The 17818-nt window shown below is 43.3% G+C and overlaps 1 protein-coding gene across 3 annotated transcripts in view; it reads right to left on the bottom strand.

Annotated features, from left to right (window-relative positions):
- ATP2B1 (ATPase plasma membrane Ca2+ transporting 1) overlaps nt 1-10197 on the bottom strand; it is a 92555-nt gene extending 82358 nt beyond the window's left edge. For 2 of the 3 annotated variants that reach the window (XM_054987723.1, XM_054987725.1), the window contains exon 1: nt 9735-9801. The gene's annotated coding sequence lies outside the window, so the exon portion shown is untranslated. Of the gene's footprint in view, nt 1-9734; nt 9802-10113 lie in introns of those variants that run through there. The other variant, XM_054987724.1, reaches the window with a different exon arrangement.
- Nucleotides 10198-17818: the final 7621 nt, after the last annotated feature.

The following is a 17818-nucleotide window of genomic DNA, read 5'->3' as shown; positions in this document are numbered from 1 at the left end:
ACTTTCCAATCAATGGTACTGAGAAAGGGGGAAGAAGGTGACAGTCTGCATCACAGTGATCAGCTTCTACAGAACAGGAATGCCACACTTCCAAACATGAGCAAGATCACGTATTTTGTTCAATTCTCAGAACACATTCAAGTCTACCATGCACCTGAGATCAGCACGCTCAACCCCAGGATACTTAAATTATCCATCCAATGCTGAACAATCATCTACTGAGAAGAGGGGAAAGGTTAGCAATTATCTGAAACTTTTAGTAGTATTAACACATACTGGGATGAATCCTCCCTCTATCGTAGCACTCTGAATAAAATGTGAAGCCTTCTTCCAACTTAAGTGGAACTTCTTCTAATTGAAGAACCAATTAGATCCATACATTATTCCAGTGATCCATACATTATTCCAGTGAAACGGACAGATGTGTTCTATCGTGAGCGCTGTTAGCAGACAAATCTGACAGCTAACTTGAATAGGCATCCAGATCCATGCACAAGGTGATTAATAGAATGATAGCATAAATCATATCTGAAATACCTTCTGTGAAGCCTGTAAACATCTAGCCCTCTCTAAGACACGTGTCAATCTGGAAGCCCTGGCAGGACAGATTACATTAAAAGCTAATAATTGTTTCCAAAATGTTCATATAATGAACACTGCTGTAGAGCTCTAACTCGCCCATCAACATTTGTATTCTGGGACACTATCAATTAAGTTATCAATACTAATACTACCTCTTATACCAGAAGGTAACATTCAACAGATATTGGATCTTTCCTTTTAATTAACTATAGAAGAGCATTGCAAATGAATGCAAGAATGATTGTGCCACAGGTATTTCCTTTAAGGTTTTTTAATTGCAGTTGATGGAACTGATCTGAATTTTGAAAAGAAAATTTGAGATTTTTTTTAATCGCTAAATCTTCCATTTCTGGAATCTTAATGAAGAATCAGTTTGACAAAAATGATGGATATAGATTTGGAGGGTTTTTATATACGTATTTTTATATACTAAACCTATGCTTTTTCAGAATTACATGCTTTGCACTTTTTCTATGCTCAGGAGCCAAAGTAGTACTTGTAATGTAACCTGTAAGAATTTGACACTTGAAACAAGAAACAAAAGTCATAGGATAGAATAAAATGGTTCTATAAGTCCACTCACTTGGAATGAATGCCCCACTATCCTATACTCCCAGAAAAAAAAATGTCATTTATACCCTAATGGGGACCCAAGTGGCCTACTTTGCTTACTCCTCCATTTTAATCTCACAACCTCACATCCCTGTGAAGCAGATTAGGCTGAGAATGTATGACTGGCCCAATGTCACGCAGAAAGCTTCCATGGAAGAGTGGGGATTTGAATCTGGGACTCCCAGATCCTAGACCAACATTCCTCCATTTTCTGTGACAAAAGGGACATTTGTTTTCCTTGGGTTAAGCTCTCATATCTAGTAAATGGCCAAGAGTTGGTCTCTAGATATTTAACAAGTAGTATCGGAAGGAAGACATCAGCACTCTGGTGTAATGTTTTTAGTTCTATAGCGTTTTCTAGTGCTCAGATGATATACAACTTCTCTCTCATTTTATTTAGTACAATTTTATCCTGCCCTTCCTCAAAGTGGTGTAGGGCAGTGTTTTATGGTCCATATATTTTTACAACATTGTGAAGTAGGCTAGGCTGAGTGACTGGCCCCAGGACGGCCAGCAAGCTTCATGGCATAGGGGGGATTCAAAACTGCATCAGCCAGATCCCAGTCTAACACTGTAATCACTACACTATCCTGCTCTTTTATATTAACATACTTATAACTTAACAGCTATTTGAACCTGGTCATTCTGTACACAAAGTTGACTATCCACTACTGTGGCCTGTTCATGTACTGAAGAATCAGGAAAATGTGTGCAGGATGAAATGGAAGACTCTCAAGTATAACATCAATAATATAGCTTAGAAGGTAAATGTGGCTGGATAGGAAGAACTTTTGAGAATGTAATTGGATAGGGCTTTTCTAGAAAAGACAGGAAATTTATTGGTTTCTATGTCGAAGGCATTGCTGAGGCCTCATTGCATCATGTTCTGGTCATTCACATTTAAGGAATATTAAAGAGACATGCAAAGGCCATCAACTAGAGCAAACACAAAAATGAAGCAACCATCTTAAGAGAAAGGCTTAAGTCCTCTTCAGCTTAAGCAACAGACGTACTTGGACAGGTCAGGTGAGCATTTAATGCAATCCACTGCTTATAAATACTTCTAAAGACATGCACCACCTCCTTCATCTGCCTGTACAACAGTAGAACTGGCAGAGGGGAACAGAACCTGTCTCACAGGTACCATTTGTTATACTCTGACAGTACACAGATCCTGTGCAAACAGTCTCAGAAAAAAAGCAGACAATACTCAACAAATGTAAGAGAGGAAGAAGAGTCAGTTTAACACAACAGGGCAAGTTAGCGTTACTGGGGAGAGGAGGACCTACTGTTATCTACTGGCTTTAAACAAATAAAGGATGGAAGATATTTGTATAGTTGAAAAATTCTGGGACAGAGTTGAAAAATTCTGGAACTCTCTCTCAAACAGACTATCAAGAGTCATTGCTGGAAATAGAATGTCAATATTCTATTCAGATACATTACCTATGGTATCAGGAAAAGCCATTACCCCACACCCAAACTTCTCTATATGCAGCTGCTGCAGGAGTTCAAAAAATTAAGTTACTTTATCTGCATTCCAGCCCTCATACTGTCACAACAGGGTTACATTACGTTATAGGTTACTCCTTTTTCTCCCTTAATTCACAGGAATACTTGGTACCAGTTTTTCCATTCTGTTGCAGCAATTCTGCTTCAGCTGCACCTCAGCATGGGGAATCTTTCACTCTCACAGAAACTATGTACTATTCCCCATATGATGAGAAAGGGAACAAAAAGTAGCATTGCAGAAAGATCCACAGGGGAAGGAAAAAGTGAGCATCAGATGGGGCAAAGAATTTGTAACAAAGTGCAAACGACAGTGAGGGGTGTGCACTAGAAGGTGGAGAGAGGAAGAAGGAGCAATACAGCCTAGGTAAAGCTGTGAATGCTATACTCACAGCTGGTAAAGCTGTGAATGCTATATTGTAGTGATAGCCATTCACAGCTTGCTCTTTGACATGCTACTTACAGTTTTTCTGAGCACTGTTCCCTAATGTGACGCCTGCTCCATGTTTCAGGAAAGTGGGCAAGGCCATTATGTAGTGAAGCTTGTGGCTGGCAGGTGGTTTCCAGCCAGCAATAGCATCCACTGAAGGAACAGGTAATATATTTGATATTTGAGCATTTACCAGGACTTCTGACCATGCTTAGAATCCAAAAGAGATTTCTCTCTAGCATGAGATCAGCTGGCAAAGCTAGTGATTTGTCATTTACCTACTCATTTGGCCAGAGTTGCAAATGAAACTGGACACACAGCTAATGACAAGCTGCACACTATCTATTCTCACCATGAAGAACTATGAGACCTTTAAGGCCAGAAGCATGAAACAGAGCATGTGAAAAGTCATTGAAACAGTAAGCTTTTTTTCTAGCTACACACAATTCTAGCTGCATTCAGACATCCATACAAACCTCTGATCATGAAGAGCAGGAACTCAAGTGTGTCATGCTCACACACTCCCCCCTCCCTCCTCTCCCAAAAATGATTCAAGTCTTCACAAACCTAAAAATCTACAAACTCCCATTTGCTGTGACATCACAGGTTACTGCTTTGTGGTAACGAAACTAACTCCAATTTGCTCAAGTGCCTTTGCATTTGAACATCCCAGCAAACTGGAGTTTAATTCAAGGTTTCCCAAACCATGCTCAAGGAGATGAGAGAAGAGAGCAAACTCAGTAAGCTGCATTTGTGCCTATCACAAACAGAAGTTTGAATTCAGCCTATGGCAACCACAGCAACAAGAGAGGGGGGGGGGGGAAAGAGACAAGCAGCAGTAGGGCAGTTTAAACTGAAAATAAGAATGAAAGAGCCTTAAGAAGTGCCCCTTCCAAAATTCAATTCAAAGCGGACCTGGGGACTCTGAAGGTTTTTGCCACTTTATTGCAAGGACTACCAACTTCACAGAATCACAGAGCTGGGAGTAGGGCTGTGCGATTCGGGTTTCGCTTCGGGTAAAGATACCCGAAGCAGACCCGATCCGGAAAGCTTCGGTATTCCCGAAGCAAAGCTTTCCGAAGCATTCGGAAAGCTTCTCCCCGCCCATGCACAGCCCTAGCTGGAAGGGGCCTTACAGACCTTCTAGTCCAACCCCATGCCCAATGCAAGATGAGCCTAAAGCATCTCTGACAAATATCCAGCCAGCCTGTTCATGAAAATTGCCAGTGAAGGGGAGCTCACTACCTCCCTAGGCAGCTGATTCCACCTTTGAACTACTCTGACCATGAAAAAGTTTTTCCTAATATCCAGCCGGTACCTTTCTGCATGTAATTTAAGCCCATTACTTCGAGTTCTATTCTCTACTGCCAACTGGAACAGTTCCTTGCCCTCCTCCAAATGACAGCCTTTCAGATATTTAAAGAGAGCATGTCCCCCCTAAATCTCCTCTTCTCCAAACTAAACATTTCCAGGGCCCTCAGCCTTTCCTTGTAGGGCTCAGTCTCCAGACCCCTGACCATCCTCATCGCTCTCTTCTGCACCCTCTCAATTTTGTCCACATCCTTTTTGAAATGAGGCCTCCAGGACTGCATACAGTACTCCAAATGCGGCCTGACCAAGGCAGTATAGAGAGGAACTATGACCTCCTGTGATTTCAATGCAATGGCCCTTTTGATACAACCCGAGACTGAATATGCCTTTTTTGCCACTGCATCACACTGACTGCTAATATTTAGTTTACAGTCCACTCTTACCCCAAGATGTCTTTCGCATACACTACTACCTAGAAGTGTATCCCTCATCCAGTATTTGTTTCACATTTTTGTGGCCCAGATGTAATACTGTGCATTTATCTATGTTGAATTGCATCCTGTTCACAATCGCCCACTTCTCCAGAGTATTCAGGTCTTGTTGAATTTCAATTCTTATCTTCTTGGGTGTTTGCCACTCCTCCCAATTTGGTATCATCAGCAAATTTAATGAGTAGCCTGTTTACCCCTTCATCCAGATCACTGATAAAAATATTGAAAAGTACCCTGCCCAAAACCGAGCCCTGCAGCACCCCACTGGACACTTCCCTCCAATCTGATGAAACGTCACTGACCACCATTCTTTGGGCACGGTCCTCCAACCAGTTCCCTATCCACCGAACTGTCCTATAAGTCCAGTCTGTAGTCTTCCAGTTTATCCATTAGAATGTCATGGGGAACCTTATCAAAAGCTTTGCAGAAATCCAGGTAAATCACGTCGACAGAGTTCCCATGAACCCGTAAGCTCGTCACTTGATCAAAGAAGAAACCAGGTTGGTCTGACAAGATCTGCTGGGGACAAGACCATGTTGACTTCCCAATAGATCTTGTCAGACCAACCTGGTTTCCTTCTTTGATCGAGTGATGAGCTTCTAACTGCATCTCAGAATTCTTGTCATTTCTGAAACAGTATTTCACAGGAGGAGGATTGGGCCAGATACATTAAACATAACCAGCTACCAAATACAATAGTTAAATCTTGTACTGCTTCCGAAGAGTAATTCAGGATAAGGTTCTCAGTACCTCTAGAGGAACAGAGATCCATAAGTATGAAATTACAATCCAGACTACCTCTTTGTACCCATTACAGTATCTTCTCTGAAGGAGGAGTGAACACAGTGCAGTTCAAGAGATCATGCAAGCACATGGGGAAGACAGCGACCTCTCCTGTGTTGGACCTAAAACTAAAGACCTTGAATGCTTTATAAGAGTGCCTTAAAAGTATGCCCCGATGACTGTAGAAAACCACTGCATAGTACGGGAAAAAATGATCCAATATTCCTCCAGTTTACCAGTTTGCAGGATGAAAGATGTTCTGCAACAGCAGAAGCTTCTGAACAATCCTGGTAATGTCATATGTAGAGTATTACAGAAATTAAGTCTTGAGGTTACAAAGGCACAAATGCTGGTTGTTTGACTTGAACATGTGTAGATAACCTTCACACCTGACAATGTTGGCTACTATTTATAACCACTGCCACAGCTTTTTAAAACAGACTTTAGAGAAACTGTCAGAATTAAGTGAATTTAGAAATATAGTAGAACCAAATTATTTAGCATACAACATGTCAGACATTAAGATCTTAAGGAAAGATCTACTTCATCACAACCTGAAAAATATCTAGCTAAAGTTTAAGACAAAGTTTACTTATTTGAAGTCAATGTTCTAATTTGGAAATGAGGAAAAGATTCATATTTTTAAGATACAACTTGAATTGTTTGCCAAGGAAGTATATCCATGTGGGATGAACTAATTATTGAGACTAGTCTCCTGAAACTATAAATCAAGGATAAAAAATCATCCAATAAGAATTACCTGGCTCTAATAAAATAAACACCAGGAAACTGGGACTATATCCTTCTAAAATGTCCTCAACTCTTACTACTCTACTAGAGTATTGAAGAAAAGACACCTAATTCCCCTAATTTGCAGAATACTACAAGATTTACTCTCAATCTACATAACTAAAAGTCATTACAATGTCTTAAAGACTGTATTCACTTTGACTCACATTAGTGCTTCTTCCTGGAAGAGTCTCCACGTAAAGTGCTTTGTACCATTTTGGGGGCCCCAACTGGCAAGTCCCAACCCATCCCAACCCTTCATCTTTTCATGCCAGATGAATTAAACCTGATGAGTAAAACCTGAAGGAATACAGAAGTACTTATTATAGAAAACTGACTATGAATATACTTTAGAAAAGAGTGCTTTTCTCACTCTAGAATTTCATCTTACTTTGACCAGTAGTTTCATTTTAATCCTAACTTTTGCACACCTTCCAATTTGTTCTACTTAAATCAGCAATGCTAGGCTACAAATCACAAGCATGGAATTTCAATGTAATTTGAATTTATTGAGAAAAGCTGTTTGTAGACTGTGGACTCCAACAGAATATAGCAGCAATTCAAATGCAATGATTATGCATTCATTTAGCATTGCCATCTTCTGCCAGTAACAGGAACACAATTTAGAAGGCTTAGTTTTCCCATCTTTATACCCATTCTCAAATCCAGAATAGAATACTGTCTAGAAATAATCATCAAGCCCAGAAAACAGTCAGAGTTGTATTACCCATGAAACATACAAAGAGCATGCCACTTGCATGATGACAGAAGACAAAGGTTCTGTGCTAATTAGTAGTCATCTAGTTTTATGTTGCAAACTTTCGAGTCTCACTTTCATTCCCTCATTTCATAAGAACAACATTCATTCTCTCTATTCTTAGAAATAACTAGAAAATTGGCAGGTTTTAAATGAGAAATTACTAATCAATACCATAAAAGGAGAAAAAATTGAACATACTTTAATAATCATCAATAAAAGCTATCATCCATCATATCTACTGCATAAGTACAAACTATGAGTGATTTCTGATACCACTATATTAACTCAAGAAACAAGTACACTCAGACCTCACAATATCCATTCCAGATATATAAACTCCTAGTTCAGAGGTTATTTCTCTTAGTTCTTCTGAGCAGACCCCTTTTTCCATTTGCTATATAATATATGTTTAAGTTTGAGAATAACCTAAACAACTTGTATAAAAAAATTTATCAATGAACTGAAGATCACATACGTTTATTCCTACAATATGTCTGCAGTTGTTCCATAAAGTTCACACCTCAAGGTACTAAGAGGTGTATATTATGTGACTATCATAAGTCAATTTTCTACAAAACTATTTTAAGATCAGCTGCCAATACTTTTATAGACCAAGGTCTTCACAGCTCAAATTGCAATACTGGCTGAGAATATTAAACACAAGGTATGTGTATATTAGTGGCAGTTTGTGTATTCCTATGCTGAAGACTACATTATTTATGCTTCACAACATCTGATCTACATCTCATTGCCAAAAACCTACCCTTGTAATTGCATTCATAAAGAACAGAATACAATCCCATCACACAGGCTTCGTGCTCTGAGAAAAAGTAATACTTTGCAGTTATATTTCAATACATAAGTCATATGGGCTGGGATGGGCAAGAATCAGAGTTTGCTTAAGGCCACCTATTTCAGTGCAGAAATCAGATTTCAAGAAAGGACTTCCCACCTGATAGCCCACTAAGCCACATGAGCTTTTAAACTGACAAGCAAACCATCCCTGAAATTTTCAACTGTTCACAAGGATCAAAACCATTGTGAAAATCATTGTCAAAGAACACCTTCACATACTTGAATTCAGAGAACACAATCAAAGGTCTGTTACCTTAACAGCCCCCTTATTGCATGTGAAAATGAGAGTGTAGAAAGAACAGGGCACAGTAGAAATGAATATAGTTCAGAGGCTCTTACAACAGAACTAGGGAAGGTAATTACTTCAATCTCCTACCTTGTTTTAATGAAACTGGATCCTTTCCAAGACAGTTGTCCTCTACATTAAAGTAGATACAATACTGACTAGCAAGCAACATCAAGATCTGAAATACCAGCTATCATTTTGATTCCAAGCGTGCTGCTTTCCAAAAGTATAAGTACTTTTTCTTCCAGTTATGTCCAGCTTTTTACATCCATGAGGTAAACGTGCACCCATTTACAGAGGCTGAACATGCAATCCTTTATGGGACTGGAAGCAGCCATCTCCAGTGCCAAGGCTTCTTCATGAACTCACCTGGTCTACAACAGCCAAAGGTCACGCATACCCCCTTGGCCAGGGAGACCAGTGTCCTACAAGCGACGTCTTTAGGAAGCACTTCCTGTGAAGAACAGGGACAAGTCCGGCCCCATACCAACACAAGCCCCACATGCCGCTTCGATCAACAGGCCGCCCTGCATGTCAGAGGCTTCCTAAATGCCAGGAATCAAGGCTGGAAACAGCCACAACCCACGTTGTCCCATTCATACCGGGATAAACGCGCAAGTCGCAGAAAGGAGGCCGTCAAATCCGTTTTATTCTCGGTTGCTGCCCTCCAACTGGGAGCACCAAGCGGCTTGCAGGTGGGAAGAAGGGCTCCCGGGAAGCCAGCCCCGAGGTACCGCCTCAGACTCCCGGACAGAAAGAGCTGCCCCCGCGGGCGTTTTCTGTCTCCCGCTGGGCCGACTTGGCTGGGAAAGATAATGCCGGGCGGCTGCGGCACTAATCCCGGCTACTGAGCCCGGAGGCGCGAACCGGGATGGGAGAAGCGCCTAACGGGTGTCCGGCGGCTTATTCGGGAAGGGAGCCGCGCGGCCGCGAGCAAGCAGAAGGGGAGCCAGGCGGGAAAGAAGCCCGCGCTCAGCTGCCTCGCTCCTGAGGCACCGGGGCGGGGTGGGCGGCCAAAGCTCGGCCGAGAGCGTCGCTCCCCGGCTGCCCTCAAGGTCACACGGCGCTGCTCTTCCAGGCGGCAGTGGCGTGGGCTCCCGCGGCCGGCCAAGGAGGAAGAGGAGGGGGCGCGAACTGCCGCGGCGGCAGCGGCTCCCTCTTCACTGCCCCCTCCCCAGCCGCCGCCTCCGCCTTCCGGCTGGCTAATCCCCAGCCCGCCCGGCCTGCGCGACTCAGTTCAGCCCCACCACCTGCGCCGCCGGTAGCGAGGCATCCAGCGCCACACGACGCCCTCTGCTCGCGTCCCCCGCCCCGCTCGCTCCTTACCGTAACCGTCGCCGCCGCCAAGCCCCACCACACGCGGCACCCGCCGCCGCCGCCGCCACACAGGGTCCCCCGCCCCGCCCCGCCGCGCGCGAGCCCAAGCCGCCGCCAAGCCCGCCTGCGAACGGGGAGGGGAGAAGGGAGGCGGCGGCGGCAGCGGCGGGAGGAGGGGGAGGCGGGTGGCGGCTCCGCCCTCAGCACTAGCCGGCCAGCACCTCGCGCTGGTTAGTCAGCGGCAGGCGGGTAGGCGTGCGGATGAGTTCGCCTCCCTCGCCAGAGCGCTGCGCCGGGCAAGGAGCAGCTGTCTTTGCCGCCTCCTGCCCCCGCGAGACGTAGCGGCCACGCGCGTCGCTGCCCTCCCCCGCAGGGGTCTCTCACTCACTTGCCTGCTCCACTCGCCCTCCACGACGCGACCACGACGACGACGGCAGCACCCGCTGCTGCCGCCGCCGCCGCCGCGCTCCGAGCCACCCCGGTCCCCGTCACGTGACAGGGTCTCGCTTGGGTTGCAGGAAGAGGAGGGGGTCGGAAGGCTCAGCGCCTTCATGGGTGGGGAGGGGGCGTCGGAGGAAAGGGAGGGGCGGGGCTTGTGAGCGGGTCCGGCGCCCGAAGGGGCGGTTCACCTTGGTTTCCCCGCCTCCCGCTCGCCTCTCATTGGCTGTTCCTGCCTGACGTGCTTTGTTTCCATGACGTAAGAGGGTCGGGCTGAGGCGTTTGATGAGGCCCGGCGGGCTGCGGGTCGTTGCCTTTGCCGCTGGCGGTTGCTTGAGGAGGGCGCGGGGCAGTGGGAGAGCGCACCCTGCCCTTCCCCGGAACATCCCGCCTTTCCTTCGCCTCGATCTTCCCCCCGCGAAGGGAGCGCCTGTTGCTCTCGACGGTTGAGGGGGTGGCCGGATGGCCGACGGCGGGCGGTTTTAAATGCCTGAAGGCCCGAGGAAGGGGTCACTCAGTAGGAGAGCGTCAAACGGTCGCCGTCGCATACGAGATTTCGGCCGGGCGGCAATCCACGTCCCCGACCGGCTGTAGGACACTGCGACGTGCCCGGGCGACCGGCGGTCTGCTTGCCAGCCTCCCTTCTCGTGGGCGGAGAGAAAGATGCGCAGGGAGGCTCCCCCCCCCCCCAAGCGTTCTCGGGCCATCTAGAGGGCGGGAACAGAGGGGGTAGAGGTGGCCGATTTCTTTCGGGGACACTTGGTGAACGCTGGGAGGCCCCTGCAACGTCCTAAGAAGTAGGATAAACGGACGCAGTAACTTCTGAGTAATTCCGCTGTAGTGTCAACCAGGTGCGTAGGAGGCATGCCAGATGTTGCTGTTCTCACAAACCGGCGTGCTTTTAAGTTCCACATCGGTGTCTTCCCAGCAGCACAGTCCTAAATCCATGTCATACATTCACTAACATTTCTCCTAGATGTGTATATGATGGTCCGATTGCACTCAAACACAAATAAGAGAAGGCATGACAAACAGATTTTCACTCAGATTTCAAGTTAGAATTTCCAGGATCCTGAAAGCAGGTAGGAGAAGAAAGAGATGGTATGCAAATATCAGGCTGTGTTAAGTTTGATGATTCATGATTGTCTTAAAACAGGTATTGGTATGCTGTTGCACAAGGCCAGAACTATAGAAAATAAAAAAAGTTTAGATAATGCATAACCAAGCTTTGCATTACAGTCTATAATGCATTATAAATTGCAGCTCATGGAATTTTCTGCTGCCTTAGTTTGCATCTGAAATAAGATTTGAGTCTGAGGAGGCAAGAGACAGTTCCTAATGTAGTAGTCTGGGGTGAAGTTTTGCTTACTTCATCACTGGCCCAATAACTGCTTAAAGTTCAGATGCTACCTTATACCTGGTTTCATTATTCACTCCCTGGCTTTCACAGGATTTATGTATTCCTTTGGATCCTTTCATTTTGTCTTTTGGGTAGATCCAAATATGATAACTTGGTGCACTGAAAATCACCTTCGAAGATACATGGAGTATGCCAACAAATCATGGGAAAATAGAATTTAACAAACAGAGAATATATACCTTTTGAAAGTGATCTTCAGTCTTGTAACCCATCACCATGATCCCCTGCCTGTACAAATAAAAAAAAGTATCCATAAAGATAAATTGGTACAACACAAACAATATGGGGAAATATGGCAGCCATCCTGTACACAATTGAGAATAAACCAGTTGGATAAAGTAGGACTTCTGAACGTACATGCATAGGATTGTACAGTAGAATATATTAATGGCATCCTGCTCCATGTTTAGCTATGGAAAAGGGCCCCCAAATCAGTCTGTATCTAGCTCTAAGTGAGGACCAAGCAGATGTTGGAACTTGTGCTTGACACAGTTCACCTGAACAATTCCACAGCTGTACATAGTCCAGAAATCATAAAGCCTTGGGAAAAGATGGGTTTTTTCCTCAAAGGCTTTTCTGGGGAAAATGGAAATTTGGGGTAAAAATAAAATAAATTCTTATTAACCTTATGTTACTGCTTCAGGAAAATAAAATATAACTAGCATATAAATTTGTACTACTTGGTATATTTATGAAATTTAAAAGCATTAGTGTTCTCAGTTTTGCTTAGACAAAATTATATATATACCCCACAGTAGAACTAGAAAGTGCTGGACCTTTGCTGTCTAAGTGCATATATGAGGTTTGCCATCTGAGAAGTAGGCAAATATTAAAGTTGAAAATAGAAGTTATAAATTTTGTAAGAATGCAGTATATTGTTTGGACAGTTCATATAGCCACAGCAGAGGACTCACTAATTTGGATATTAAATTAAACTTGACGTTGAAAAACACGACTTTTTCAATAGTGTTTTATCATTAAACATACAGTATGTCATATTAATTTTATACAAAATTGGTCACTTCTAAACATCTAATTGAAAATATTCTATATAGATCTACATTATATCTACTGGAATTCTTGGACTGGATTCAGCCAGCTTTTTTTTACTCAATCTCACTCCATTCTCCTGCTCCCATCTTGTTGTTTTTGTACAGGCAGATCCTCTGATTTTCAGTATAGCCTTTTTAAGATGAACCAAGGTGATGGTTGCTTCCTTTTTTCATAAGCAGAAATGCTGGTTGGATCCAACCCATTATCTAGTGCTATGGACTAGATCGAGAATCTTAAAATCTTCCTACTAAACAGTTCTTGAAAAGCATTTTGAGTGAATAAAGCCTTGCTTTGATTTTTACAGAATGAACTGATAGCTCAAAAGGAACATCAGTTTTTCCTAATTATAGGAAAACAAGAGAAAAAAACCCATTTGTTTCCTTTAGTCCTGTAGTTAACCCATGAAGAAAGGAAAAGAGAAAAATGCAGCAATGTAAAGAGAAGCAAAACAGTAAATATAAGTAGTTGTTTTCCATGTACATACATACATAAGTAGTGTGATAAAACAACAGTTAATAAAAATATGCTTACGTGCTTGAAATAATAATTTATGGTACTTTGGCTAAAGTGAAAATTCATTCTTGAGATTAATGGTGAACCAATGATGAATTCAGTATAATTTATGATTCAGTAACTTGTTTCCATCTGTGCTCCTCTTTATCCATTATAGAGGTGGTCAACTACAATGGAGCATACATTCCTTTGGCACTAGACACTTCTGCTCACACAAGACAAAGTCTTTCAAGGAGCTGAAAAATGCCTAGCATACGAAGGTCATGTTCTGCAGCAGAGGACAGCCTCTGTAAATGACAAAAAAGAGTTCAAGCAGAAACAAGGTATAGGATACAAGCCTATACTTCAATAGATTTCCTTTTTAAAATTAATGCTTCAGATTCTTCACCACAAGCAGTGAGAGCAAAATTTAAAAGTTTTTTACTGTTCACGTGCTAGTGGTATGATAGAAAAGAGCAAGAGTCCAGTAGCACCTATAAGACTAACAAAATTTGTGGTAGGGTATGAGCTTTCGTTAGCCAAATCTCACTTCTTCAGATACCAGATAGTGGTATGATAGGTTATCAAAATCGTAGTGTGAATTTTCTGAAACTCAGGAAGAGGCTTAATTGCTTAACAACTTTGTTGTTCTGGGGCTGTTGGTTATGCTATTGAGCCAATTTCATTGCACCATTTACCTTTCAAAACAGGAATTTTTGATACTGAGATATTTCTGTTTGATAATATGCCTGTCACATGATCACAGAAACTTAAAGCTCTTGGTAATTGGGCCTGGGATGATGTGACACTAGCAGTGCCTGCCATCCTAAGCAATGGGTCATTCTAAGGCGATTGCAATCAATGGGTTTAGAAGGGTGTAACTTTCAATTCTGTGCCTTCTTACCTGGGAGTCTCAGTAAACACAACGGGGCATAATTCTGAGAAAACATGAAAACAATTGCTCTGTGTGAAAAACAAGAGTGTTTAAAATTGCTACAGTAATGGGACAGGGAGATTAGACATCTGCTGTTTGCTGGCCATATGTAACCTGTCAGCTTCATTATGTTGAATATGGCACCAGAATGTAAAAGGAACATATATAAGTCATTATAAACCAAGCTAGAAATACCCTAACAGATCTATTTTTGTTACTTTATTTTTTTTCATTTGGCCTGGTCTGATCTTGTTACTCTGTTATCTGACCTAGGTTTGCCACTTTACAAAAAAATCCTGTTTTAAAGAATGCAGAGTTTTTAACAAGCAGAATTTCTGCAGTATTTGTCTCCTGCTGTCTGAATGCCTCTAAGTATTACCTTATGCCAGATATATTTAGGTCAACAGAAGAATCAAAACAAGGAAACAAACATATATTGTAGTCTAATATATGGGATTCTCTTGCATGTCTTCACAGTAGGAGAAAATAAAGATGCATCACAGATCACATACAATTCTTTCCCTCTGCAACTCATTGTTCTCATCTGCCACCGATCATTGCAGCTCAGCAAGACTTCCTCAGACAGTTGAAAATTGCATTTTCAGAACACATATTTGGTTCTGCTGTGCAATAGTTCAGTAGTGTGATACTTGAGCTGAAGTTGGACTGATCGTTGGATATCCTATTGGTGGAAAGGGATACAGAATTTTCAATCCTCAAGACTGCAGAGTCAGGATACATTATAGTATATGTGGATGAGAACCATTTGCCACATTCTTCTAACGGAGCTGAATTCACAGTGACAACTGATCTAAAAGATGCAGAGACTGCTTGTGAAGAATTGGTCATTTGGTTACCTGCAGAGACCACCAGGGAACCAGCAGGTCCACCTTCTCAAGAGACTACCCAAACAGAAGAGGAAGCAGGGACTGGACCAGAGGAGACAGAACTTGCAACAACTGTGAGAAGATCAGAAAGAAGCGATAAAGGAAACCCACCAAAGAAATGTGGATTTTGTGAAACTACAACTTAAAAAGAACCCAAGAACTGGAAAGAAATATATAAAGTGCCTGCAGAAGAAGGAGACAAATGGATTGAAGCAATGGAAGAAGAGTTGCAATCCATAAATGAAACAATTATGGACTCTTACAAAGTTACCTTCAGACAGAAAACCTGTTGGATGTAAATGGGTATTCAAAAGCAAATATAACACAGATGGGACTGTGGAGAAATACAAAGTGCGTCTAGTAGCCAAAGGTTTCTCACAGGAATATGGAACTGACTACTTTGAAACTTTTGTACCAGTTATCAACCACGCAACATTCAGGATGCTAATTAGTGCCGCAGCCTCAAGAAACATAGTAGAGCTTCTGGATATAAAGACAGCTTTTCTCAAAGGAGAATTATCTGAGGAAATCTATATGGAGCAACTTGAAGGTTTCCAGATCAGAGTACCAGAGTCTAGTTGACTAGACTGAACAAAGGTCTATATGGCTTATCAGAGTTACTACAAAAGCAAGGATTTCAGCAAGGAAAAGCAGAACCTTATCTGCATACCAGAGTTAAAAATTGTACGGTACCAATATATTCTTGTTTACGTTGATGACTTGATCATATCATGTCAAAACTGAGAGGACATTAAAGAAATAGTTGATAGACTAAACAAAGAAGTGGAACTCAAACAACTTGGAGATGCAAAACACTACCTCAGGATACAAGTTGAAAGATTTGAAGATGGAACTTTTCTTTTGAGCCAGAAAAGAAAAATACTGGACTTTATAGACTCTGTTGGTATGAAAAACTGCAATGTGTCAAGTATACCACTTGAACCTGATTACCTGAAAGAAAGGGATGGACAACCACTATGTTGGTGAATACCGAGAAGCAGTTGGAAAACTTCCATACTTGAGCAAAATTACAAGGCCTGACATTACAGCAGCTGCCGGCATCCTGTGTAGCAAAGTAAGTTCACCTAATCATCATGATTGGAATGCAGTAAAGAAACTAGCAAGATACCTGAAAGGAATAGCGGACTTAAAACTGAGAATTTCGCCATCTGAAAAGCCAAGATTGACTGAATATATGGATGCTAACTGGGGAGAAGAATCAAGTAACTACAAATCAACCAGCGGATACCTATTTTTTTATGGAGATGGACTGATAGACTGGACTAGTAGGAAACAACCTATTGTAACATAGTCTACAGCAGAAGCTGAATGTGTGTCAGCAGCAAGTGCCTGCAGTGAACTAGATTTTTCACTTTGGATTAAACGAACCTATACCTGTAGTTATGTTTGAGGATAATCAAGCTTGCGTTGCCATATACAAAGGAGAAAGTAACAAAGCAAGAGGCAGATCTATTGGACTTAAATGTGAACTTGTGAGAGATGTGTGCCAGAAGGGACTAATCAAGATTGAACATTGCCACACAGAAGAAATAGTGGCTGATATCCTGACTAAGCCACTGTCTGTGTCAGATTCTAGTGCGGGCGCCACAGTGCTGTATGCCAGCGCCCCTGACTTCGATTCCAGGCAGCCACCAGGGATATTGCAGTACCTTGCTCCATGGCAGGAGGAGGGTATACCTCATCCTCGCTCCCTCTCAACCCACTCGCAGGCCTGCTCAACCTAGCTGACTCCCAGCTGCCTCCTCCTGCTTCCAGCTCGTTCCTTCCCTTCTTCAGCCCCTCCGCTCTTCCTCCTTCTATCTCTCATGCTCTCCCTCTCCTCCGCTCCTAAACAACTCACCCTCTCTTGTGGGTGGACTTCCCTTATATCTCTTCACCCATTCCCAGCTCTACCTGCCAGCCACGCCCTTCAGCACTCTAGCCTCAGCCCTGGCCGTCTTAGGCAGCAACACCTGGGAATACTCTGCTGGCTGCTCTGGGTAGTCACACCCGTGCCTCCTTCGCTGGCTGCCGGGCTTCCTTTGCTGATTGTCTCGGGCAGCCCCACCTGAGATTGCTCTGTTCCCAGCCTCTCCAACCTTCTCTAGCCTGCCTACTGGTTGAGGTGTGGCCCAGTGCTGTCTTTGCTGTCCTTCAGCTACTGCTATTGAGTTTGCTGGTGATCTTGCTGTCTGGTCATCTCTGATGCCTGTGCCCTCTCCCTCCTGGCTTGGGCTCCTATTCTCCCACCAGAGGGTGGGGCTAGCTGGCTTCCCCCTGCCCTGTTTGACTCTCTGGGGCATGGGTGTTTCTTTTCTTTCCTTTGTTGCTGGGTGTGGCAGGGTCTTGGTGTCTGTCTGGGCAGTTGGAGCTGAGCGGTGGTTGTCTGGCTGTCTCTCCTCCCCTTCTCCTGTTAAGTCCGGGGACAGAGCCTCAGACCCCTGACAGTCTGAAACGAAAATTTGAATATTTTCGTGAAATGTTGAATATGTTTGATCCTAATGCTGAGATAAAGGATGAATAATGTTTGTTAGATATGGATGCATAATGACTTCCATGTTAGACCTTGAGAAGAGGTATTGGAATGTAGGCTGCACATTCTGTCATTATGGGGTTAATGTGTTTACCCAGTGTGCTGTTGTTTGCATTGACCTGGAAGGGAAACCTGGCAGAGAGCCAATAGCCTAATCTAACTCAAAGCCTGGGAAACTGAGATGTGTTTGTAAACTACTGTTGGTCAGTTGTTCAGATGATTTCCTTTCTAGGGTCAAGAAAGAAGATCGCCATTACTGGTGTGGTCTAATTTTGTACTTTGTATAGTCAAGATGTAGATGATAATTTTCTTCGTTTTGTAGCAATCTCATGCATC

The sequence above is a fragment of the Eublepharis macularius genome, chromosome 9 (genome assembly GCF_028583425.1).
Source record: "Eublepharis macularius isolate TG4126 chromosome 9, MPM_Emac_v1.0, whole genome shotgun sequence".
Taxonomy (NCBI): Eukaryota; Metazoa; Chordata; class Lepidosauria; order Squamata; family Eublepharidae; genus Eublepharis; species Eublepharis macularius.
This window is presented reverse-complemented; position numbering and strand designations above follow the sequence as displayed.